Source organism: Diceros bicornis, chromosome 14 (genome assembly GCF_020826845.1).
Source record: "Diceros bicornis minor isolate mBicDic1 chromosome 14, mDicBic1.mat.cur, whole genome shotgun sequence".
Classification (NCBI taxonomy): Eukaryota; Metazoa; Chordata; class Mammalia; order Perissodactyla; family Rhinocerotidae; genus Diceros; species Diceros bicornis.
Genome location: NC_080753.1, coordinates 62930056 through 62956912, shown reverse-complemented (window position 1 = coordinate 62956912; position 26857 = coordinate 62930056). Strand labels below are relative to the sequence as shown.

General features: G+C 47.6%; 1 protein-coding gene across 2 annotated transcripts in view; it reads right to left on the bottom strand.

The window, feature by feature from the left end:
* SLC22A23 (solute carrier family 22 member 23) overlaps positions 1–26857 on the bottom strand; it is a 166302-nt gene that overhangs the window by 67311 nt on the left and 72134 nt on the right. The gene's annotated exons all lie outside the window — the stretch shown is intronic.

The following is a 26857-nucleotide window of genomic DNA, read 5'->3' as shown; positions in this document are numbered from 1 at the left end:
AAGCCTGGTGCTCCCTCTTGATACTGTCCTCATCCTCCTGAGCCTGGTCACTCTCCACTGGCCAACTCCAATCTGTCTCTTCTCCCTCTCTGCCCGTCCCCACCCTGGTCTGGTCTGCTGTCACCACCTGCCTGGACAGCTCCAGTGGCCTCCTCAAGGCCCTCCCACCTCACAATTTCCCAGCTACACTTCAGCTAGAGTCATCCTTTTAGGACACAAATCTGGTATTATCTCATTATTCGGCTAACCCCACTGGAGACTCCCATTTTGCCCAGGAAACTCCTAAGTCTCGCTGAGACACACATAAGAGGTCTGCCCGGCTCTGCCCAGGCCACGGCCTCGAGCCTTTCTTTCTCCTGATGAAAGGCCAAGCTCTCCCCGACCTCAGGAAGGGTGGGGCTGATGCCTCCACTCGGCGGCCGCTCTTCTCCTGTCCTTCCCCTGCTAAGCCTCCAGGTCCCCACCAGTGATGTGTCCTCAGGCAGGCTTTTTCTCTCTATTCCCTCATCTAAATCAGGTCCCCGCGAGCTTTTCCATATCACCTGGATTCCTCCTTCATAGCACTTGTCCTGGCGGGGGATACACACACATCTGATTGTCTCTCTCTCTCCTGCCCAGACCTAAGCCTCCAGGAGGAGCCAGAGGTTACTTTTGTCTTCTTTGACACCATCTCTCTAATCCTCAGTACCCGCGCATTACAGGTGTTCTGTGCTTGTGGAGGGAAGCAGGGAAAGGAGGGAGGGAGTGGAGTTCTGACCACTGCCTGGTACAACTACTCCAACTTGTAGAGTCCTAACTTTAAACCAGAGCCCAAGCACTGTATTCCCTGGAGCAGGGGTTGTATTTTCTATGAGCTTCTGTTCCATCTTCTTACATTTGAGAGCGTGGGCCTTGGTGGATTTGTGGTCATTTGCTTAGGGTGACAACAGCAGTCTGCATTTTATTCAGCTTCCTCTCAAGATTCTTTATTTAGGCAGGCACTGCCTGGTTACTGGCTCCCGTCTGTGCGTCTAAACGTGTGCCCATGTAGGACTTGGCCCTGTTGACAGAATGATGCGTCCTGCCGTTCTGCCTTTATTAATTCAGCAATCACTGGAGTTTCTCACCATCTGCAGAGGTTCCAGATCCCAAGCTGGGTGTGCTGCTTTTCCCTACTCCCAGGACCCGCCTGCCCAACCCCCGAGGCCAAGCACGTCACCACAGTGGGTGTTCACTCGCTGCAGATCCAGCTGGGAAACGGCCCAGGGAACACGGCTTCACACCTGCCACCTGCACAGACGCCACTGACCCTTACAGCCAGGGCCGCTGACCGTGAGGAGACGGCCCTCCCAACCACCTGCAGGTCACAGGCAGTCACCTCAAGGCCAGGGCCAGGCAGGAGACGTCTAGTGTAGTTGAGACTCTTTGTTCCAGAGGGGAAGCCGCTGATTCCCCTTCCTTTCTACCCTTTACCTCAGCCTTCATCACCACCCTGGAAAGAGAAGCTCCTCTTTCATTACCCCTCACAAGCGTAAACATTTCCTCCTCTGGGTAAATAAGAAAGCCACAGAGCAGCATCTGAGTGGGAGAACAAGGAAGCAGGACGCTCCTCTGGTTCTGCCAGCCTGCCTTTCTCCCCACAGCTTGTAGCTGGAGCGTTTCCCACCCACCGGGTCAGAAGCGTCCAGCCGGCCTCAGGGCTCCTTCATTACTCTGTACGGGGGACCTCAGAGCCAGGGAGACCCGGAGCCTCAGGGAGCCCAGCCTCAACCACCAGGAAGCCCAGGGCTGAGCTGGGGCTTCCGACTTGTTCAGTGGGAACCCCACGTATCTTTCTGGCCCTATTTTTCCTTGTTCTTCCCCACTCCATTTTCTGAACTGGCCCAAGGCAGACACCTAAGGGTCTGTCTCTCCCTCCCTCTCCCCATCAGTGTCCCATCTACTGGAAGACTTTTCAGTCCACTGACTCTGACCACCAAAGCAAAAAGCCAAAGCCCCAGGGCAGCCCTATGGTCCCTGGAGTTTCTGGAACTCTCTCTAGGATGTGGATCACCCATGGGGCATCCCCTGTGGGCCCCAAATTATTATAGTGCAAAATATTCCTTCCTCCTCCTCCAGCTCCTCACAGCCTGGCTTCCAATTAGGTTGACAATCATGGTTCGCATGAGCTGTTTTTATCAGATTAAAATGCATCATCCCTCTTCCCACAAAGGCTTGTGTTTCTGTTCCGTGAAGAATGCTGAATCCCAACCAAGTGCTTGAAATATCACTGAGCCTGGGGAGGCAGAGGGGCAGAGAGATGAAGACGGATGCTTGGAACTACTTAGAAAGAATCAAAACGTGAAAGCAGGAAATTCATATTTAGTGGGCAGTGCCCTAAACAACCTAATACCTTAAGGATAGATATTTGCTTATTGCTCCTATCTCTCTGTTGCAGACAGAGGAAAGAGAACCTATGCTACGAGTCTTGATTCCTCTGATACATGAAGGAGATGACCACACGCACCCCTGTCCCCACTTGTTGGCTAACAACATTAGCATTGCATTGATTCTGAGTCTTTGTGCTCCCTGGGGTACACAAAAGTCTGGGGGATGGGGAGGGCCATGGTTGATATGAAATTCTTTCCAAGTACTTGACAGCATAGTGACCTGGTATGTACACAGACACACCCAAAAGTTTCATGATACAATACTTAACCCTTCTTATGTGTGATGCACTAAATTCTATTCTTTTTCTTTTAAAATGCTGGGAAGGATCCTCCAAATGGATTTCAAAACCCACTAATGTGTTATGAACTGCAGTTTTAAAACGCTGCTTTAGAGGAGGGTTCAGAATGGCTTTTCGGCCTTTTGGCCAAGACCGAGTGTAGCACAGGGCGCAGGAAACTCGGATTCGTGGGCCAAAGCCTGCCGCTGCCTGGTCTGCACAACCTGCCGCCTGTTATTATTCAGCCACGAGCAAGGAATGGTTTTTACATTTCTAAGTGGTTCAAAACAACCAAGAGAAGAATGATATCTCTTGTGTGAAATTCAGATGTTAGTGTTTGCAAACAACGTTTTACTGGACCACAGTGCGCTCATTCATTTCCAGATCGTCCATGGCTGCCTTCACACCAGGATGGCAGCGCTGAGCAGCGGTGAGACAGACTGTGGCCTACACAGCTTAAAATACTGAATTTCTGGACCTTTGCAGAAAATGTTTGCTGACATGTGCTCTGAAGCTTTGATGGGTGCAGGCTGGATTATATGATCAATTTGTCAAATTGGTTGTCAGAGCTAGGATACTTTAGTTTTACTTCAGTTTATAACACAAAAGTCAGCAGTATCACTTAAAGAACACAAATAGTGGTTTTTTTTATGAGAATGGATTCCTCAAGGGAGGCTGAGCCATCTTCACCTCAGGGAGATAACACATGTGGAATTTCTCAGGGAGTGGGGGCGACAGCCCTTCTCACTCACGGATTCCATGGGCAGTGAGCTGGTATCATCAAAGGGCATTTTAATTTTTAATGCTCTTCTCTTACTGAGGCATTTAATTTGTGGTGGAAGACAGATTTTTAAAACACCTTCCTTTCTGCATTTAGTAACTTGTAATCATGAGCCTGCATTTCCTCTACAAGAAGCAACACCAGGCTGATCAGAACAAATCTCACTTAAAATTCAAGAAACCAATTTCTGACGAGAAGTACCCTCAGAATGGCTGCAAACAAAGACCTCATCCAGGCTGATGCCACTTGTATAGAGTTACAGGAAAGAAAGTGAGTGCCAGAGGGCCCCACAGTGAAAGCCCCCAGCTTCTGTGAGGCCCACAGAGATGGAAAGGAAATCTCCCTGTTAGCACTCCAGCCATGGTCTTTGTCCAGTGTAATGGGAGGACGGTGGAAAAGGCCTGGGGATTTAGCCTCTTGGTGTGGAAAAAGGAGGAGAGAAGGAAAAGGTAGGGGAAAGTAATCTGATGTTATTGCTAATGCTGGCAAAGAGGCAAATCTCAAGCCCTCATGGGGGTGGGATGGCTGAGAGGGGCAGTGAGCGACAAACCCTGGGTTTTTGTGGGAGAATGCCAGGCCAGCGGGGGCATTCAGCCAAGTCTGCACAGTCAGAACTAACGAGCAGTCATCGTGGCTAAGTACATGGCCCTTTCAGTTGCTTCCCCACCCACCCCCATTCTGGCCCTACTCGGCAGCTCTAGAAGCCTCTCCTCTTTGCCTCTCTCGGCTTTAGCCAAGAAACACGCCATTGGCCACTTTGAAGATTCAGGAGCACATCTCCTCCCTCCACTCCCCTATTGCCCACAGCAGCTGGCCTTGTGGAGGCCACATTACTGCTATTTTGTACCAAAATAGCAGCCAAGGAGACTTGGTGCTTCCTTCCAGACTAAGCCAGGAGACCCACAGTCTAATGTAGTCTCAACAGATACGCATACTCCCACCTGAACAAGATTAAGGAAAACAGCTTCTAGGCCTGCCTTGGGCTCTGCAGATGGTGGGACCACCCTGACGCAGCCCCAGTTCCCCTCGTGGCCAGGCAAACACGGGAGCAGGAGAGCAGGCAGGAATGCTCAGGGTTGACGGCCGCCCAAGGCCCTGCTGGCAGGCTGCTCCTTCTCCGACAGCCTCCCCTCTGCTGGGCAGGCTGCTGGAGTGCTGGGGAGGGGGGCCACAAAGGCAAAGAGCAAACCCAGGCCTACCAGGACCACGGAGAAGGGCAGGTTATGAAAGTGTGTAAGTAACTCTCGTCCTCCCACTCTGACAGGGAAAACCACACACACACAGACACAGTGAGCACGCCACAGCGCAAGCTTCAACTCTAACAACGGTTTACAACAAAAGGGAAAGACAGCCTGCTTTATAGGTTTAGTTTCTATAGGCTCTGATCTTTGTCTCCATCTCATTCTCATTTTTCCATCTGTAAATCAGAAACCTCTCTTGGGACTGACCTGAATCATGGAAAATGGAATCACTTGGGCCCTTAAATCATATTCTCACACCATGTGAAAATTGCCAAAGTCTTGGCAGCAAGTTTCTTTGAGTTCCAAGAACAATTAGTGTTGTTTACCAGTATTAAAAAAAAAAAATTACAATTCTGTCATTAGTCTGAGTGAGGGATTTTTGCCGAGAACGGAAGGCATATAGCAAACACTATATGTTCAAGCATATATAGCTTGAACAACAGTTTGGAACACACTCAGGTGTGACGTGTTGACAGGCTGAGAGTCCTGCAAACACCTGGGAGAATGTGAGATCGCCTGCACGACCTTCCTCCTGCTGACAGCACCCACCCCCGGGGACCGGCTCTGTTTCAACAGAACTCTGTTGCTGAGGAACAGGGTAAAAAGTCTTACTTAAAAATGAAGGCGGTAAGTAAATATAATTACTGTACAAATATTGACTGGTCCCACAATACATCAGGTAACATTAAGACTTGCCAATGCTCTGCTTAATCTAAAAGTACATATAAGAATTGCTACTGTTCAAAAGAATAATCGTTTATCCTTTTGGAGAAAGATGGCAGAGGGCTGCAAAAGGTATACAAGTGGGGTCTTTACTTGGCTGCCCAAACCCAAACCTAGGTCTCCAAGATTTAAACCAAAAAAAAGCAGCTCTGTCTGTTAGATTCCCCATACTATGGGCAGAAGTCCAATGAAGAGGTGCCTCCACCCCCCAATTCTCCCAGTTGCCAAATTCACCCTTCCCCATGGCGGTTCAGCTGAAACAACTTCCTGTGTCTCCTCGAGATCTCTCTCAAAAGTCCTTTGGCCTCACGGCCTGGATCATACCCAGCTGAGGATGCTGAGACCTGGTGCTGGGCTTCCCAACATCACACTGCTCTGATTTAGGTGTTTATTTCCTTTTACAAAATCACATAGATAGAAACATCAGGAAAAAAGTTCAACTGAAAACCAACTGATTAGAGCTACTGAGATTTTTGTCTGCAAATCGCCAAACCAGTTGAGGGCTGTTTTCCCAGGTGGCATTGTGCCCTCCTCTTCCCCTTTCTGAAGCTCTGACATGGTTCTTTCTGTCCCTCCCACTGCCACCCACACATGCTCATGTGATTTCTGCTTCCAGGATCGCTGTTCCTGAAGGCCCTGACTCGGGGAGCCCCACAGCCCCTTTCTCAGTAGAAGCAGACCCTCTCCTCCATGGGCGAACGTTTCCCAGGACCCCAGCTCTGGCCCTGAACAAGACAGCACTGAAGAAGCCAAGTGCAGAGACTCCTTCCAAATCACAGCCAGTGATTGTTCCAGATCTCCTGTGGGTGGGCTGCTTTGCCTTTTCTAGGAAGACAGTGGGAAAAAATACCATTCCTTGGGCAGGTTGACTGAATTCTCTGCCGTGTTCCCTGGAGTGACAGGCAGTGAAACCACCTTCTGATTAGGTAAACCTCCTTGGCAGACTTACATGGCTTGTGGGAATTTCGATGACAATCACAGGTATTTTGAGTTGGCATGGCCAAGACAAGAGCCACATGAAGCCTCAGGGAAACTTCGAAACCAGAAACACACAGACCATTTAACACGACAGGACGGAACTGACCCTCTTCCCAGAGGCAGTCAGGGCACCAGATAGCAAAGTCTCCTTTCAGTACACCTCAATGGTATATTCAACAGGAAATGCACATCTGCCAAGAAGCTAGTAAATGAGGGCACTCAGAAACTCTCCCTTCCCCTGCCTCTTGTTAAGCAGCACCTTCCCATGAAGGTGGCTGGGTGAAGGGAAGAAAATCTCAGGAAGGTTGAGATTCTCCTTCTCCCACGTCCCCACTGCACTCAGTGTGTGCCTCCATCATGGCGACTACTGCAGTGTGGTCAGATGTCACAGTCATATTGGAGCCCGTGTGCCTCAATGGCAGGACAAAGTTGTTTCATCTTCAGAGCCCAGCATCCAGCACGCACTCAACAAATGATGGATGAACCATTTGTTAGTGGATGAACTACATGGACGAACTGAAATACGATCTGTTATTAGTAGATGCCCCATTAAGAGTGTTAGGGGGGAAAACCAGGAGAGGTTGCTCAGATTTCAATTATCCACACCTCTGATTTCCTAGTGATCAATCAAATAATTAGTGAATGTCTATAATGGGGAAGGTACTATGCTGGGCCAAGTTACCATGTAATTGGTTGATGAATCTCATAATTCAATGTCATCTTCTCCAATTAATACTTGTCCTTCCATGTCAATTAAGAAGGTAGTTTTTTAGGTTCATGGGTAGGCTAGATGTAATAGATATAATGTACTAATAGAAAGAGTAACGATCTGAGGGTCAGAGGGTTACAGCATTAATTCTGTCCCTAAAAGCATGAAGCATTTGGACAACTTTGTGCTGAACTTTTTCCTTCAAATAGGAAACAGGAAAAATACTGAGACTTCTATTATTGAGGTCACAAAAAGAAAAAAAAAAATAGGTGCCTCTAGGTAGGTGCCTCCTTACCTACATAGCACCATAGTATTCCAACCCTTATCTTTGGGTTCCCCTCCACCCCCACTTGGAAATGGTTCCCTTTCTTTAAGGTAACTGCCCTTCCCAATCAAAAAAATAATCTCCCTCTCAAATACTGACTAGCACCTCTTTACCTTTATGTTGTGAAAATAAGGTGAATAGAGAGGCCCTAATACCATCAATTTCCTCACCTTCAAACTGAAAATCAGAAATAAGAATCTCAGAGGAAAGAGATTAACTTATCACCCATGGCAAGGAGTCTTTGAACTTAAAATAAAAAACAGGAGGAAGGCAAGTTTCCCGTTCATCAATTCCTCACATCCTACTCTTGGCAACATGGCAATCTTTCCCTGGTTTAAAAAACTCTACCTATCTATCTATCTATCTATCTATCTATCTATCTATCTATCTATCTATCTCCCTCTTACCATTTGTACAACAGAGAGAAAGAGAGCAGGGTGGCTGGCAGAGGGAGGTTCTGGTGTAGATGAAAGGCCCTGGCCAGGTTCCTGTAAGATGAATTGGAGTTTCACTGGGGCCCTTACACCCCATGCCCTACCTCAGCCCCACCCATAGGCCCCAGAACTAGGTCAGCAGTTGCCCGGTCTATCCTTTTTGTGCCTTCCAAAATTTAATTTCATTGTAGAGGAAACAACCACATTACTTTCTGGCTCATCTGCTACACTCCTTTGCTATTTCTTAGGGCAATACCTAAGGCCTTGCTCAGCCCTGAGTAAACCCCAACGATGAAAATTGACCTTGCTCTGGTCCATTCCTTCTACCCATGTCAACATGGAGGAACCTCCCAAATGCAATGCTGAGTTCTAAAAAAGGAAAAAACAAGGAAGTTCAGAAGAACAAATACAGTATGATATCACTTATTTAAAGTTTTTTTTAAAGGCAAAACAGTACCATACGGCATTCTAGATATCACTAGGGAGGATATTGATGTGATAAAAGTAAAGGAAATTCATGGGGATGATAAACAGTAATGAGGGGCTTCTGGAATAATTGGGAGAGGAAGATGTGGGGCAGAGGCTTGGACTCTACTAATAATGCTTTGTTTCTGAGTCTGGGTGGGGGGATGCGTTGATGTGTGATGTCAGAAGTATTTCATAGTTAATAATGATGAAAGAAATCGAGCACACACGCCTCTTCTGAGTGCTTTCCCTTGGCGTGCCAGCCCTCAGAACCATTCAAAAGGACCCGGTGAGCAAGTAAACAGCTGAGAGAACTGGATCATACAACAGCACATGACATCCCGCCTGGAGGCCTGCAAGGTTAGAGGGCCCCCCTCCCTGGGAGGGCCGCAGCCTCCTCAGGAAGGGGAAGCCTCAGAGAGTGATCTTGGCAGCCCGGCACTTCCTCCTTGGCTTCTGAAAATACAGCTGACCGTAAACTTAGCCGCTCCGCACCGCCCTCCCATCGATTCTCCATTCACTGGGCAAAACTGCAGCTCAAGACACACGAGTGCTTATTTTAGAACCGAACCCGCTGGCAGGACCCCGTCTGCGTAGAACATTTCTTCCAGTCTGGAACGTTGTTGTAACCGCGTCATCTCCCTCCTCCTCAGCTCAGCAGTGAGGACCAGCTGGCTTGGACCTCTGGGTTTTGAAACTGGGCCCCTGATATCAACAACCATCGTAATAAGGTATATAGTTACACCCGAGCCCTTCAAAGCATTTTTAGACGCATTACCTCATAAGCCCTGGCCCAATCCTATAAATAAGGGTATCAAGTATTATCTCCATTTCTAGATGGGAAACGGCACCTTCAAAGGTCAGTTCGCGGACACACCGGTGCCAAGCGGTGCCTCCAAGAGAGGCACAGGCCTCGAGACTCCGACCACTGTGGTAAGCCCCCGAGGCTGCGCCCGTCTGGAACACACAGACGGTCTTTAAGCAATGCAGCCTAGAGAGAAAACCAAAACAGAACAAAAAACAGGAAACAAGGCAGGTATGAATCTGTATGAAACACATTTTGTGCAGGGCCCACATCACATTTCCAGAGTCTCAAAAATCCAGCAGCATTTAAATGCTATGGGGATATTTACCATTGTTTTTGCCAAACAAACCCTCCTTTACCTTCAGCAAAGGTCAAATGCACTGTAAAACCCCCAGTGCAAACAGCCAGCTGGGAGGACTTGCCAGAGCCTTGGTAAAGTCCTTGCTAATAATTATCCAGACAGCGTCCTTACGTAAACATGGGTGGCTCAGTAATAGTATACAGATTATTTCCCTTATCGTTTAGCATGAGGAAATGACTTCAAGTACAGAGTAGGTATGTTTTTCCTAGCTTCTTACATGTTGCATTAGCCACAGACTTCAACTATTTCAAAAACTGAACTCCATACACTGTGTGGTTTACCTCCTTCAAAATATCAAAAAGACACCTAAAACACGGCATAAATGAAAATTGAGAATTGTCCTTTCTGGTTACCAAATTAAAAGCTCTTTGAGTTTAGGGACTGTGTTCTCATTCAACATCTCATGCTCAGTTCTTGACCCAGAGAAAACACTGAATGACGGTGAATAATGGAGAACAGAAGGATAGCCATGCATAATAAATGCATCCCTTTCACTTATTCAAAAAGGATTATGCAGTAGTGCCAAGCCAGGGGAGATGGCAGGATGAGTAAGCTGCACTGCCGGCCTCAAGGGGCCCACAGTCTGATGCAGGAGGCACATGACCACAAGACAAGGCACAGCCGTGTGATATCTGCCGCTGCGGGAGTGCAGAGGGGGCAGTGAACCCTAGGAGGACTTCCCAGAGGAAGCAGCATTTGAAATTGACCTTAAGGGACAGTAAGTGGGATTGTCTGGCCTTGTCAGTGATGGGGGAGGAGAAGGGAGCTGAGCGGAGTTTCCAGCACAGGCAACTAACTCCTGGAAAGAGGGCCTGCACAGAAGAGGCTGAGGGAGAATGGGTTTGGGTATCTGTATTAAAATGTCCCCAGGGAAGTTTCTTTTCATCAACCAACAACACCACCAGAAGGAGCTGCTGGCGAGGAGGAAGCTAGCAGGGATTTGCCGTTGGGAAGCTGGTGGGGGTGCTAGGAGATGCTGCCGATTCAAAAGGAAGCTCTGGCTCCCCTGGGGCACAGCGTTCTGGGCAGCTTCTGCTTTCTGTCCCCCTATATCACCTGAACCAGGTCTCCACCACCTATTGTGTTTCCACATCAGGTTCACTGGTCCCCTCCTCCCCATCCCGCCACCTCTGTGCGGCTCAGTCATTTAGGATGACAGGAGGACAGAGAGTCCAAATTACATAACTCAAAAGAGAAAACTCTTAATAATTTACTGCTACACAGAGGCAGACCAGAGACAATACAAGCCACGTCCAAAATCACAGGTCATTTCAACTGAGGAAAGGATGGGCATTGAGAAGGGGAAGTGAGGAACACACCAACCAAAACTCATCTCATTCTAGGACGAGGCTAGAATGAGCATCTCACTGAGGATCTGCCACTATTAGGTGGACAAGGGATGCTGCTAAGCTAAGCTAGCTGCTCCAGCACCTTTATCTTTCATCATCGAGTGGTTCTTCTCAGCTCACGTACATAAATATCCACCTGAATAAGTATCTTGAGTGCAAGTTTAAGACAAAATGGAAACTAAAGAAGGTATACAGACAGCCAGTAAGCACATGGACAGGTGCTCAACATCACTAAGCATCAGGGAAATGCAAATCCAAACCAAGAGATAGCACTTCACATCCATCAGGATGGCAAGAATGTAGAGAAATAGGAATCTTTGTGTACTGCTGGTGGGAATGTAAAATGGGCAGCCACTGTAGAAAACAGTATGGGGAACCTCAAAAGGTTAAACATAGAATTACCATATGATCCAGCAATCCCACTTCTAGGTATATACCCAAAATAACTGAAAGTAGAGACTCAAAAGGATATTTGCACATTCATGTCCATAGCAGCATTATTCACAATAGTTAAAAGGTGGAAACAATCCAACTGTCCATCAACAGATGAATGGATAAACAAAATGTGGTACATCCATACAATGGAATAGTATTCAGTCTTAAAAAGGAAGGGAATTCTGACACCTGCTACAACACAGATGAACCTTGAGGACATTATACTAAGTGAAGTAAGCCAGTCACAAAAGGACAAATACTGTATGATTCCACTTACATGAGGCCCCTAGAGGAGTCACATTCATGGAGACAGAAGGCAGAATGGGGGTTGCTAGGGCTGGGGGAGGGGAAATGGGGAGTTAGTGTTTAATGGGGACAGAGCTTCAGTTTGGGAAGATGAAAAAGGTCCTGGAGATGTATGGTAGTAAAACAATGTGAATGTACTTAATGTCACTGAATTGTACACTTAAAAATGGTTAAAATGGTAAATTTTATGTTATATGTATGTTACCACAATAAAAAATCTCACACCAAACAACAAAAACCAAAACGTAAAGTAGGCATATTTGGGAGCTGTGACCCCTGGTCTGTGCCCACCCACCAACACAAGGATCCTCACACCGTCCGCCCTTTCCCTTCAGAAGGATCAGGTACACTCAAGCACCCAGAGGTCGAAATGATTCACAGAGCTTGTTCTGTTGCCCTTCTCAGGGGTCAAGTCTCCTATGCCGCTTAAAATAGAGAATTACATTCTAATGGTCAGATTTCAGGCACTGGTTCACTTGCAGAGGGAGGTCATTTCAGGGCCTTGTCACCTCCTAAGGTGAACCCTGACAATCTCATTCCACACATCTCCATGATTCCACTTATTCCTACAGTAATTGCTCATCTAAGCCCAGACGCTGTCCCAGTTACTTAGGAAACAAAGAAGCCCACGAGCTGAGCCCTCCATGATGGAGACAGGACAGAAGTGCAGACAACCCCCAAGCAGGTGGGCATCCTCTAACAGAGACCACAGGTGGTGTGGGTGTCCCGCCTGGGCAGAGAGCAGCCAAGCTGAAGGATGGGATGGGAGGGAGGGGCGCCAGGAGCGGGAGGAAACTGTGGATCAGCAAGAGTGAGAGCAGGTGCGTGCAGCAGCAGACGAGCGCGAGGCTGGAGGGACCAGACACCCGGGCCGCCGGCAGCAGCCCATTTTTACAATTCTACAGTTCACATATTTTCTATTTCTATGCATTTTATGCTTGCCCCCAAGTTAAACTGCTCAAATGACTTAATACCTGAAGACTTTAAGACTAGTTATGATTTAGATCAGGGCTTCCTTCCCAAAGAAGTCTCGAGGCTGCATCCCACAAAACATACCCTCGGTACTGCCTTTCTCCCAAAAAAAACTCCAAATAGTGCTTCAAGAAGGGAGATGCTGGGTCCTCCAAGCCCTCTCTTTTTAAGGAGCTTGAAGATTCCTACATTATCTTTTATCTTTTTAAAAAGTTGGATGAGTTAAATCTGTGCCAATGACTACTTTATCCCACATCCCGTCCTCTCTCGTAACTTCAAGTGCCTCCAGTCATCTCAAACAGCATCATAATGACCAGATAAGGAAGAGCATGTCACAGTGATCGAGGTGTCTGAAGTTCAGCAGCTGAGAAAGGTCACATAGGCCAAGGTCCTGAGACCTTGGTGGGGACCCTGCCTGTCATCAGTTCCATTTCCAAAACTCTGGGGTTGGGGTCTCCAGACTTAACGCTTCCATCCCCAGTTTCATGGTGGGCCAATGGCTGCGGTGGTGCCCTGGAGAGATCCCTCCGCATCAGCAACACTCACTCTCCTTCAAAAGTGCTGGGACATCCTTTCCACAGAGCACAGTCTTGACAACAGCAAGCTCTATGTTATCCAAGAAAAACCCTCGATAGATTTGTTTCTGTTGACTCACGTTATTGAGGCCATAAGGAACACAAGGCCATCTCAACAGATAACACAGGCATGTGTGCAATAAATGTTAGTGAGGGGTGACGTACGGGCCAATTCCCACGCTGACAGCTAAGAGCATAAAGACAGTCCCTCCCCTGAGGGAACTGCAGCCAGATACAAAAAATACCCCACATCCAAATATCAGACCTCGTGCGAACTGTCACGCAGAGACCATGGAAACACAGAGGAAACGTTCGGGACACCTTTCTCAGAGATTCATTGCATATGAGCAAATGAAAGGCTCTGTGAACCTCTTGGGGGAAAAAAAAGTTATCATCTTAAAGTATACTTAGAAAATTAGTATACATTTTAATCAGGAATTGAAACACCTACTGACGAAACCCTTTCCTGACCCAAAGAGTTGTTAAACGGGCAAGGACACGTTCCTCCTGGGATGTCCCCATGGAGCCAGGCCCCGGGGGGTCCCGATAATGACCCCGGCAAAGCCCCCAGACCCATCTTTCTAGGAGGGCAGTATAGGACCAGAACCCTAGGCCCCCATCTGTCATCTACCGTCTACCCTGGTCTCTCCGTCTCTCTCTTGCCCAGACTGAGCAGTGGAGAATAGCAGCCCAGCTGCTGGTCCCAGAGACATGCAGACCCCGGGGGCCAGGAGAGGAAACATGGATTAAGTGTGATGTTAGAGGACCATCAAATAAAGACCGTGCCAGCTTCTGCCACAGGCCAGCCTCTCTGCCTCCACGGGCATGTGTGAATGAAACATTAAACAGGCTCAGCCAATTAACAGCCTTCCAAGACAGACTGCTGCGAGGCTGAGGAACTGAGTTTTGATCCACATTCTCACTTGACCAGCTCAGTGCTCAGGGGGGAACAGTGTCCTGTTCTGCTGTTAGCATTCTGCTCAGCCCACTTCCCACCAAGCTGGCCATGTTCAGCCGCATCCCTGCCCACCGTGGCTTCCAGCAGTCCACAGGAGCCTTGGCAGGCATCCCTGTGCCTATGGCAAGCGATGTCACTGCCCTGAGACAATCTATCCAGGGCCTTTCACTGCTCCCCCCAGGGCCTGTCCTGCTGAGGAGCATCAGAAAATGGCTCTCCTCTCAGCCAAGGCAGCAGGCTTAGGCATATTTTTCTGCGGCTTAAGTTCCTGTTCTTTCAAAACAAAACAAAAACACAGCAGTTGTCTCTGGCCTCCACCAGTCAGTTCCTTCTTCCTGCAGCCCTGGCTCACCTGTCCTCACCTAGCACAGAAGCAGCGGAGACGCTCAGGTAGTTCAGCCCATGTAACATGAGGGCCGACGGCCTGCAGGGGCCGGGGGGCTCTGACCCAGGGGCCAGGCCACCAGCCAAAACAGGACAGAAGACGGGCCCCCACTGGGATGCTTCAGCCTCAGCAGCCTCCTCCTCAGGGCCATGATGCCCCAGGGCACAGGCTGAGGAAAGGCAGGCAGGGAGGAGGAGAAGGGAGTGGAGGGGAGAGGGAGGAGGAGTAGGTAGGAATACGGTTCATCCCTTAGCTTCCGCCCCAGCTTACTACCTGGAGTCCGGAGGTCACCTTGATCAGATAAGCCCTGGGCCCAGTACGGAGGCCCAGCAGCCACACCCAGACTAGGATCAGCACCTCAGCACTGAGGGGCCTGCCTGCTACTCTCCCAGGACCATGACACGCCACAAAGGAAACCACAGCACCGAACCAGGCCCTATCCTTGCTCCACCACTGCCACGCCCCCAGAGGAAAGAAGGGGACTTCTCCAGGGGCCGCGGTGGAGCACCCATCCTGGCCTCTGTGTGGGCTCCACTTTCACGATTACTCCACTGCCCCACCCCTCCTGTCCTGGCACGCTCAGGGGCACTAGCTTTACACTTCTGAGAGGACACGGGGATGTGGGGCAGAGCTAGGGACTGGCTGAACCCACAAGGCATTAGCCACCTACCAGGCAGAGCTAAAGGACATTTTTAGACTTCAGACAACGAGATTCAAGTCTGGTCTAGTTGGTGGCCCTAACGGGTGCTGACTTTACTCGGCCTGGCCTGCAGGTCCAGGCACCAGAGGACCCCAGCAGGGCCCAGTGTCCATGCTTCCTAGCAAATTGTACCTCTGACTTCCAGCTGTCCTGGGCACTTCCACGAGCCCCTTTGGGATGATACTGAGAAGAAAGCTCATTATCTGATCCACTCACAAATATGCAGTATTATCTTACTTGGAAACGAACATCAAGTGTCCTGTGGTGCACTGAGCACTGCACAGGGTTTTCTAGCTTAGAAGAGCCCTTCCATGCACTAGTGCATTCGGTGCCCACAGTGACTGGGGAAGACAGAATAGGTACAATCCCTTTTTATATTTTAGGAAACCAAGGATCAGCTCTCTGAGGTAAATTGCCCTAGGTCACAAAGCTAATCAAGTCCTCACTTTAGGACTAGAATCCAGGTTTTCATAATCCTTGGGTAAGGATCTTTCATATTCATTCCCTCCTTAAAAAAAAAAAAAAAACCAATAGTCAGCACCAGTGCTGGTAAAGCACCGTGGGACAAGGTCACCGCTGGGCTGAGTACCCTGCTCACACCACAAAATGAAGTTACACCTGTCTCAGGTGACCTGGTCACACCACGGGCTGAGGTCACACCTGTCCTGGTACCCTGATCACACCACGAGACGAGGTCATACCTGTCCCCGGTGCCCTGGGCACATCACAGGCTGAGGTCACACCTGGGCTGGGTGCCCTGCTCACACTGTAGGATGAGGTCTCACGGGAAGGGCATCTAAATTCAACACAGAGGTGACGAAGGGTGTCAGGAGGTGACCCCACTGCTGCATTTCAAGGATCATACGTGAAGGGGCAGCTGGAGAGGGGGAAGTTACTCCAGGCCAAGGAAGCCACCCAGCAGAGGAGGAGACACTTCCCACACCTGTTCTGGGCCTGCTGCTCAGGACAGCCCTGGTTAGGCAGCACAGCACAGGGAAGGGCAGGAGGTGTAGAGTTAGCCCACTGTCCAGGCATGCACGGGCTAAGATCAGGACTCTGGGGTTGCTGAAAGGATCTGAAGCAGAATAGTGATGTGATGGGTTTTGGGTTTAGAAAGGCCACTCTGGCTGTGGAGTGGAGAGGGGATTAGAGGGAGGGCAAAGACGTTCAGAGTTCTCAGGAGCAATCCAAGACTCGGGGAGCGAAGGGGAAATGAAAGAAAGAGGAGAACAAGGTGCAGGTGTCTGCTGCGGATGCTAAGGCAGTAAACTGCGGCAGCTGTAGATGGAGGGGTCCCCCAGTCCCTATTCTGGCTCAGGAAATCACAGGAGGAGACCACGATAAACCCATCTCAGCACAGTGCTTTGAGAAAAGAATCGGACTTCCTGAAATACTGACTTCCAGAGCGGCCCCATCGGTCACTAAGCACTTGCTGAGTGCTCACTGCATGCCCAGCACTGACCAGGTTGTGAGGATGCAGCAGGCAGCAAAGCCGGCAGGAACAGCTGCCCTTGCAGAGCACACGGTCTCTATTTTACAGTGTTTCCGGCAAAGAACTAAACTGTAAAGAACACACATTAAACCTCTCACCATGGAAACTATCCATCGTGGATTTTCCAGAATAATCCCATTAAAAATATTCTTTTCTGTTGTTACCATAAGACAAGTGTTGGGCCATGTGTTCAGGTTTTTTTCCCTAAAAAATTTAAAACATTAAAAAAATAGTCATCAGGTCTATAACGCAAATGTCTTTAACCTCAGTTCTTCTCGGAACATCAGAGGCAAAAGGAAGAGGGAAACCAGAAAACTTTATCTTTAAAACAACTTATTAATTTTTCAACCAAAGGACATGCTGGTTTCTGTTTCTTTCATTCACTTAATTTTTCTTTGACTCCTTTAACTTGTCACAGTGGTTATGTGTATATTAGAGGGTTTATGGCAACACTAAACAGCAGAGGAAATGGTGGAAGGACCAAAGGGCTCAGAGTGAGAAAGACACAAGTGTGAGCTACCAGTCCACCACGATGAGGCTGGGTGGCCTTGGTTCACCTTTTGAGCCATGATATTCCCGTCTGCTAAATGGTGTTCCATACTTAACTCACAGTGTTGTAGGGGGATGGGTTAATATATGTTAAGCGTCTAGTACAGTTCCTGACTCAATAAATCACTTATTACTTTATTATCATCACCACCAGTAATGTATAAAAACTAACTTTTCCTGAGTTATTTGCTACTCAAGATATCTCACATTGAAAAATCCTTCTATAGGATCTATACAATTGCTGAAGCCCACGAAACTCACTCAGACCTTTCCCACAAGCAAAACACCCATCCAAAATACCAGTCTTAGGGAACTACTAAATTACAGAGCTCATGCCCAGCAGAAGCCACCGTGGACCTCGGGCACGAGGGATCCTAGCAATGGTAGGCAAAATCTAGGTTAAGCAAGTGGCCTCCGTGTCCCACCCCATCCTCTACTCAGAAATAAAACTTCACTGAGATTTGTCAATGTTGCAGCAATCATCCTAGACATTTCCTCCAGAAGGAAAGGGCAGGGGATGATCTCAAGTCTCTGGTAGTGAGCAGATGAGCGGGATCCTACCTACATGTAATGCGGTGATCACTCAGTGCCCCATGAACTCCTGATGAGACATCTGTTCTTCTTCACCAGACATGTCTGTTAGCAAACCCTTAGAGAAAGTGCACATGTAGCTCAAAGGAAATGCTCTTTTTCATGGAGCTTTCTGCTTTCCCGGACTTCTTGGAGGTCACAGCTGCTTCAGCAACAAGAGCATCAGTCCCTTAGGCTTCAGAAATTCAAAGCACATTTCTAAAACAGTCTGGAAATCAAACTTTTGAGGCAGGATGCGGGGTCAGGCTGGTGCTGTTAGTTGGATATTCAAAGCCCTGTCCTTTGGTCATCGTTGAAAATGTCTATCTCTGAACACCATCATCTCAGGCATTAGCTAGCCAGGCCTGATGGCACCTGCAGGGCCATCCTCCCGTGGCCCCGGGACCAAGCCTCAGCAGTGGCTACACATAGCTCCCACTTCCAATGGCCCCCAGAAAGCAGTACAGGCCCACGGCCACCCCAGCCAGGACGGAGACGCATCTGGGTCATGGAGAGTGGAGAGAAGGAGCCAGGCATTCACTACACGGCTTTACAACATGGGCTCATAACAGCCTCGAGAGGAAAACAGTAGTATTCCCATCTCACAGATGAGGAAACAGGCACAGGGAGGTGAGTCAGGTTGTGCAGTCACACACGTAATGGTAGAAGGGCATAGAATGAATCCTAGGGGAGGTTTTTTGGTGGCTGCTCTGTTAAACGACTCCTGACTATTCGTTAGCACTGAAAGATTAGTCACATGAGGCGAAAAGGGGATTAGATAACCCCCCACTGCCACCAATACACCCAACCACCTCAACTGGGACTCAAATGAGCAACTACCTTTCCTTCTGCTTAGAACAGGGCAGAACCCAGGCACCGGTCCCTGCATCCTTCTCTCTGGGCTGAGTCACGTTTTCTTGAATGCTAAGTCCTACTATACTATTTCAGCCTCATCCAGAAACTTCCAGCTCTCCTCATCTTCACCAGCAGCCCAAGGTCCATCAGCTGGAAAGACCATCACTGGGCTCCAGCGAGGTCGAGGTGACTGAGGGTGGAGAGCAAAGGTGGGAGGCCTTCTGGAGTGGGAAGTCACAACCACTCACTTCCCACCTTTTGAACAAAAGGCATTTTCTGGAAACAAAGGGTTTCAACCAAAACTTGAATCCTTGGTTCTACATGACAGAGTACTGACAGCACTTACATCTTAGAACTATGTTTCCTGCTCTCGCCCTTCACATAATGCTTCTTCCACACGATCCCAGTGTTTTCGACATAAGTCAGGCTCCCCGAGGGGCCCTTGCCCCTCATGTTCACCCAGAGCCATGTAACTGTCAACCTGGGATCCACAGATGCGTTTTAGGGATGGCCATGAATTTTCTGTAGTTTTATGTAAAACTGTATGGGTACGTGAGTGTGAGAGTATGTGTGTGTGATATGCATTTTTTCCAGGGGAAGGACCCATAGTTTTCATCAAATTCTCGAAGGTGTCTCTGACTCAAAAAAGACTCAGAAGACTTAGAAATACTGCTTTAAAAGGAGCTTTCATTTCTGTCAAATTGGCCAAATTTCAACATAAAGTGGGTCAGAACGATTAAAAGCTGAAAAAAGTTAAGGATGGGCAATTTAATCTGTAAGATTTCAGGGAAATTAAAGCAAATTCTCTGATGCAATAAATTATGCAAAAGGATTCCAATGGAATGGGGACTCATTGGCTGCAGAAGGGGTGGGCCATAAGAACGTGAATCCTGGACAAGAACAAGAACCAGCAGAAACGCCAAACGGAAGAGGCAGTTCCATGCAGGGCCGGGCAGCAACTCCACTTCCCAAGATGTATGCTGTTCACAAGGAGGCTCTACAGGCAGCTGGTTTAGGCTGCACACCATTCCTATTTTTACTTACACCTGCTGAAAAAATGCACAGACAGCACAGAAGCCCTGGTGTCCCCTCTGGGATCAACTTGCTGACATGTCAGAACTGCCCAGAACCACGAGCTACTTAAAATCCCACAGTCTTTCCCAGAGACGGCTCTATTGTAACCTAATTCTGACTGTCACTTAAAATGTGAGGTTTACATTTTTTGTAAGAAAATCTGTTTTTCTTCTTAATATTAATATTTCCTTCTTAATATTCCCATGAATAATCTAGCTGAGCTGATAATTCCTCCAGTCTCCTTCAAGCATTTCTTCTAAAGACAGATGGGGACATTCTGGGCAGAAGGGACTGATAAGACAGTGTGGATCCTTGTGTCCCACTCTGCAGGGCCACTAATTAAATGTAAAGGGACAAAAAAATTAGGACAAAAAAGGAGTGTAGCCCTAGCATTTAAAACATCTCCATCACCTCTCTGTAATTTCCCCAACCCTATGTTCAAGGCAATTTCTAGTTTACAAATATTTTCCAAAAGTTTATGTGTAACTTGCTTATTAGAAACAATAGTGTAAACATATTCAGGTTCTCTATTAGAAGTCACATTTTTTAGGGGCTCTAGAGTCGTCCACACAAGCATTTTAACCCAAAGACTATTGAAATGCTTCATACTTAAAATGTGTGTGTGTTGAAACAATATTGCTTCCATATTAGAAATGGTTTTTAACATAACTTAAGCATAACATTTTGCTTGTGAAAATTTCCCTTATACATTGCTACATTCCCATATTCAAGGGGGAAAAAAAAACTCAGTACACTGTAACCACAATTAATATTTGTTGAGCATCACACTTTTCTTTTAGGAGAAAGGGGCGAATTATAAGAAAAGAGACCCAATTTTATTAGGATGCCTGTCGAGAATGGGCTGCAGTGTACTGCACTGAACTGTACTTTACGGAATACATGCTTCCATTTAAAAAAAAAATGCCTTGGTTGGGGATTTTTTTCCCCTAAACTTATTTTTCCAATGATTTTCTTTATAAATCTAAAGGTGGTTATTTAGCCACATCTAGGAACACAAAAAACCTTTTTAAAATTAAGCTTTTTTGGGAAATGACTTAAAGGGACATTGTTTAACAAAAAATTTAAATGCTTAAACAAGTTGTGAAGAAGCTTGAGTTGGTCCTTGAGGAATTTTGAGTCTTATGGGAGCAGTGGGTGCATGTGGACTTTCAAGAGCAGGGGGCCCCAGCTCTTGGTTCTGATTTGGCACGAAGCTTTCTCCACACACGTGTAAAGAATGGGGCTCTCTCCCGCCAGACCCCTGAGCTGGAGAGACAGCCGTCTCCAGGTGGGCGAGTAGACAGGGCTGTAACTTGTTAGAGCTGCTCAGGGCATTGGCCAGCTGTGCAGAAAGCTCCCGGGGTGCCCTGTGCACCTCCTTTCTGCAGTCTGAGGTGGTGGAGCTCCTCGCTCACCTCAGCACCTCTCAGCTGACTGCGGCCCATATGCCTGATGGCTGGCTCAGACTCCAGGTTGAGCAAGTCCTCCCAGTGACCTTGAGCATGCCTACGCTGGCCTGGCTTGTAAACATTTAACGCGGACTAAACAGCGATCCTGGTTTAGTTTCAACAACTTGACTGATCTCTGGAAACCAATAGGGTCTTCAAAGCCCGGACATGATGGACTCATTACCCCACACCCACCAAGGGGTCTCCCGATAGCTGAAGCCCCTGCCGTCTGTGCTTGGTTCCACGGCGGCATGGCGGGCCTTTCAAGGACTGATAAGCAGGAACCAAGTGTCCAATTTCCTGAAAACATCGCCTACCGGAGACTTACTTATCCACTCAGCTGCTCTCAGGGACGTGGCCTCGTCCTCAGGCAGTCACTTTATTTTATTTACTCTCTAAGAGATACTGCTACACAAATATGAACTTACTTGAAAAAGTGTCTTGGAGAGGCTCTGCACTGGTTTGCTCTCCTTGAGCTGACGAGCATGTTATTTCGATGTTTATCTGGTGCCATGGTAACCAGCACAACTCAAGATTGACTTTTTAGACTTTGGAGTGATGATAGAAACTCCATTTAGCAAACACTTATTGAGTGCCTACCAAGTGTGGAAGATAAAAAGATGAAGGAGACACTCTCTTTCCTCAAAAGGACACGTCAGAGTGCCAAGAACCAGACCAGGAGTTGGCAAACTCTTCCTGTAGAAAGCCAACTGGCCAAGATTTGAGGTGTTGCCGGCCATGTGGTCTCTGTCGCAACTCCTGAACTCTGCTGCCGCAGTGCAAGAGCCGCCACAGACCACACGTAACCATGCGAGCAGCGCTGTGTTCCAACAACGCTTTATTGATGGACACTGAGACTTAAATTTCTTCTAATTTTCATGTCACAAAATATTAATCTTCTTTTGATGTTTTACAACTCTTAAAAAATATAAATACCACCCCTAGCACACAAACTATACAAAAAAAGGCAGCCGGTGGGCTGTAGCGGGCAGACTCCTGGGCTGGACTTGCAGGTCTGCCCCTTCCTGGCTCTGTGGGGGGAAAAGTAAGCTGCCCAGACTTCCTGAGCCTCACTTTCCTCCTCTGTAAAATGGGGATGAGAATCTTTGTCTCGTGAGTTCTAGGAATTAGATTCCTGGGCCGGCCCCATGGCTTAGCGGTTAAGTGCGCGCTCCGCTTCTGGCGGTCCGGGTTCGGATCCCGGGTGCGCACCGACACACCGCTTCTCTGGCCATGCTGAGGCCGCGTCCCACATACAGCAACTAGAAGGATGTGCAACTACGACATACAACTATCTACTGGGGCTTTGGGGAAAAAGAAAGAAAGAAATAAAATTATTAAAGAATTAGATTCCTGAACAGAGAAAACCCTAAATGAATGCTAGCTGATAGCCTTCCTGGAGGGAGGTCCTGTTTGATGAGGATAATGACGACATTGATAATGGCAATGACAACTAACCTTCCTAACATCTGTTTCCTGCTAGGCTTGGTGTTAAGTGCTGCATACTTTTTACATTATTTTATCTAATCTATGATGCCATTGATTTTAAGATGCACCATTACTGAATGTACCACCAAAACAGAAAAAGCTGTCAGTTAACCTCTGACATCATCGACTGTAAAACGCATCCTGATTTCACAAATGCTAAAATGTGTGCATGCATGTGTGTAAGGGGGGAATGCATTTTAGAACCCATGAAATATGGTATCTCCTTTAAGCCCACAACCATCCTAGGAGGTAGGGACTATTATTATCCCTATTTTACAGATGAGGAAACTAAAGAACAGTTTCTGTTCTACACTCAAACAGCCAGAAGTGTCAAAGCCGGGATTTTTAATGTGGGCAACTTGGTCCAGAGTCTGAGCTCTGCCTCAAGGGCATGAACGCCTGGAAGAAGGCTGAAACAGTTGGAACTTTAAGTATGAAACGGCCAGGTCAAGGACGTCTGGCACAGATGAACTTTCTCCTCAGTCAGAGCGGACACACACCAGGCCAGTCAATCATGTCCCTCTGGTGTTTTAAAGTAGGGTGTGAATGCAGTAAGAGGTAACAGGAAACAGGAATTTTAAAATGCAAAATAAAAATGGCAAGATGCACTAACATCTAAGCTTGCAGCTGGATTGGGAATCCTGCCCAGTTCAAGGAAGGATGGGAGCAGATGCCACGAGCATGTAACATGAACACAGCAGGGCAGGAGGACGTGGCCAGGGAGAGGGTCTTATCCTTGGGCTTTATTTTCTTGTGTGAAAGGAATGCACGAAGGATGGGGAGTCCAAAGGCCGGAGACCAGCCTGTAGCTCTGTGGCCTGGGGAATCATGGCTCCCCTGGCTCTCCCATCCTCGGTGCTCAGGGTGCTCGAGACAGGCTCCACCCTCCCACCTTGGCCGTGCGCATCACTCACAGATAGCTGGATGCACAACACAGGTGTTAGGTGTGAGCCTTTGAGTGCAGAAATTACGGAAGAATTTAGGCCAAAATTCTCTTTCAAATTCTGATTTGTTTTTCCTCTCAAAATTTTGGCCTCAAATCTGCTTTTCTCATTATTATTTCATTGCCAAATATTTATGAAGTGCTTAAAATATGCTAAAAGGGATGGGATTTCTCTTTTTCCTATAAAACTCCAATTACTCAAAAGCTTGCCCAACATGCAACTTCAGCCTGTGTTGCTGTGCAGAAAGGAGCCAACACAGCAGACCTGAGACTGTCTGTGCTCCTTAGAAAGGCCTCCTTGCACAGCTGGCCCTGGCTGGCGTCTGGGAACTTGGATTTCAGGAGCAGTCTCACCGTTCCGTAACTGACACGCATGGCTCGCTGTGCCTACACTGTTTGTGCAGAGGGTGCGCTTTACACCGAGCACCTGCTTTCCTTCTGAGAGTCTGGAGCTCGGTACATGCCAGGCAGAGGGTACCTGCGTGACCAGCCTCCAATAAAAGCTCTGGGCGCTGAGTCTCTAACAAGCTTCCCCAGTAAATATTTCACACGTGTTGTCACAATCCATTGCTGGAGGAATGAAGCGCATCCTATGTGAATCCACTGGGAGAGGACTCTGGAAAGCCTGCACCTGGTTTCCTCCAGACTTTGCCCCATTCACCTGTTCCCTTTGCTGATTTTGCTCTGTAATAAATCACAGCTGAAGAAGGGCCTGAGTCTTATGAGTCCTGCGAGTGAATCATCAATCCTGGGGTGGTCCTGGGGACTCCCGACGCAGCCATCCTCAGCCAGTTCATGTCAGAACACTGTCCCGACAGAGTGCTGTGCCAGGCAAAGGAAGGCCGAGAGAGACACTCAGGCCACTTACTGTACTGATCCTGAAGCAAAAGTGCTTGAGAAGTCAGGTATCAGATTATCTATTCCACTCAAATGCTGACCAAACACCCATTTACATGCTCAGGGAGATATTACCTTGTGATTTCTGTCCTTCAGAAATTTGCAGTTGAGCACAGGAGACAACAATGGAGATGATGATGATGGTGATGGTGATGGAGGTGATAATGGCTAACATTTACCTGGTGCTTACTGTGTGCTGGGCACTCTCCCAAACACTTTCCATGTTAACTCATTTAATCCTCACAGCAACCCTGGGAGGTGAGCACTTGTGTTTTCTCCATCTTTACAGATGACGAAGGTGAGCCCAAAAAGGTTAAGTACTGCCCCAAGTCACACAGCTAGTTATTGGCAACATATCCTCTGGCTTCAGAATCTGAGTTCTTAACCACTACACCACACAGTCTCTCTCTGGACACAGAAAAATCTGAACTAGTATAAACAGGCCCAACATTACCTACATCTTCAAAAAATATAGTATTTATTACATTCTACCTAGCAGCAGAATTATTTGCGTGCATGTTTTAGTGCCTGTGCTAGACTCTAAGCTGTGTGGCCAGGTTCATGCCCAGAGCGTCTTTGTGTCCCCTCCGTGGCACCCTACTTTACTTATAGTAAGCACTCAGATGCAGATGGAGGGGAGAAGAGGACCATGCAGGAGTGGGAGGTCAGTGCAGTCTAGATGATAGGTGATGTGACAATAGGTCTCAGGGAACACATGGACATTGAGGGGCATCTCAAACGGTAAGTTCCAAATAATCAGAAGGGAAAACAGGCATCCCATGTGGCAGTGACGATATGAGCAAAGAGGTGGACCCAGCAATGACCATGAGAAGCTGAGAGGCCCAAGAGAAGACTGGCTGGAATAAAGGGGAGTGCCTTGGTAAAACCGGGTGAAATCAAACTATGACGACCCTGAAAAGCTGGAGTTTAAAGGCAATGGGCAGCCAGCGAGGAGAAAAGTGACAGTGATAAAGTGATGATTCGGGAAGAATTATCTGGGGCAGAATAGAGGGCTGGCTTGATGGGCCAGAGCTCGGGCAGGGGGAGGGGTTGAGAAGCTGCTGCAAGAGTCTTAACACGACATCAACCAGCACGCTGCACGGCCAGAGCCCAAGACTGAGAGGGTTTCAGGGCTGGATCTGCTGCTAAGACAAGTACGATCCTGACAACACAGCCTTTCTGAGTGGGGGTGGGGTGGGACCTGACAATCTCAGACATTCTTTCCCACTTTATCCTTTTAGGATTCTAATAGATTTGGGCTGGAATTAGGATGGTAGCTGTGGGTTTTAAGAACCATTTCTAAAGAGAGTTGATGGACTCTGGTATCTAACGAACAGTGGCAGGGGTACTACAGATGGCCAAAGAGTAAGTGCAGAAACTGAGTGAATCATAGTGACACTGACGGAAGTAAGGACATAGGGAAAGACAATTCAAAGACATTATTTCACACAAAAAATATGTTTAAAGGAGAAAATCACCTTAATAGCTATAAGAAGTGAGACTTTAAATGACAGTAAGCTACAAGAAAAAAAAGCAGAAAAAAATTAAAAGGAAACCCAAGAAAGAATGAATTAGTTGATAGTTGCTTTATCCACCCCTATTCATTACTGAACATTTCAGTACTTCCAGCTTCAAAACAAACCACCCCTGTCAAAATATTGCTTATACAACTGCAATTGAATCAGATTCTCACGATTCTACCTGAGCACATTCTGTGTTTTGAAATAGAATATCAGCTACTGACCCTCAGGAAGCTGATTGCTTCCCACACATTCAGCACAGTTATACCTCCAACCAAACCATTCACTGACTCTGGTGGTGGTGCACGACAGGTGGTGGTGCGTGACAGAGAGCTTTAGTGCCTGGGGGTCAACATGGGTCAGGGGCTAGTGCTGAGGCTACGACTGTAGGCAGAGAGAGGGGTTTTGGGGAGAAAGTGCTCAGTCGGACTGCACAATCTCTCTTCTGCAGATGTAATTTAGTGCTCTGTGTACAGTCTCTCTCTCCAGGGAGGGGACTGAAAGCCTCTAATGTGTACATCTATATTGAATATACAAGGCTGGGATTAAACATGACAGATAAGCAATTCTGCAATTAACCCCCTTCCAGTTAATTATCTTGCCTTGTGCACACATACTAGGTCATTACTGGTAAAGACCAATTTCTGGTTGAATGGGGCAGAAAGAAGAGATTCAGATATAAACGTCCATTAACTGTCTCTATTCTTCTTAAAATATCCCCCTTAGAGGAAAACACATGCCTTTCTATTTACTTGAATTCGTCTTTTAAGTAGTTGCCAAACTAGGAATTTTAATAGTACAAATAAATTCATTTGGTGCTATGTGTATTTCAA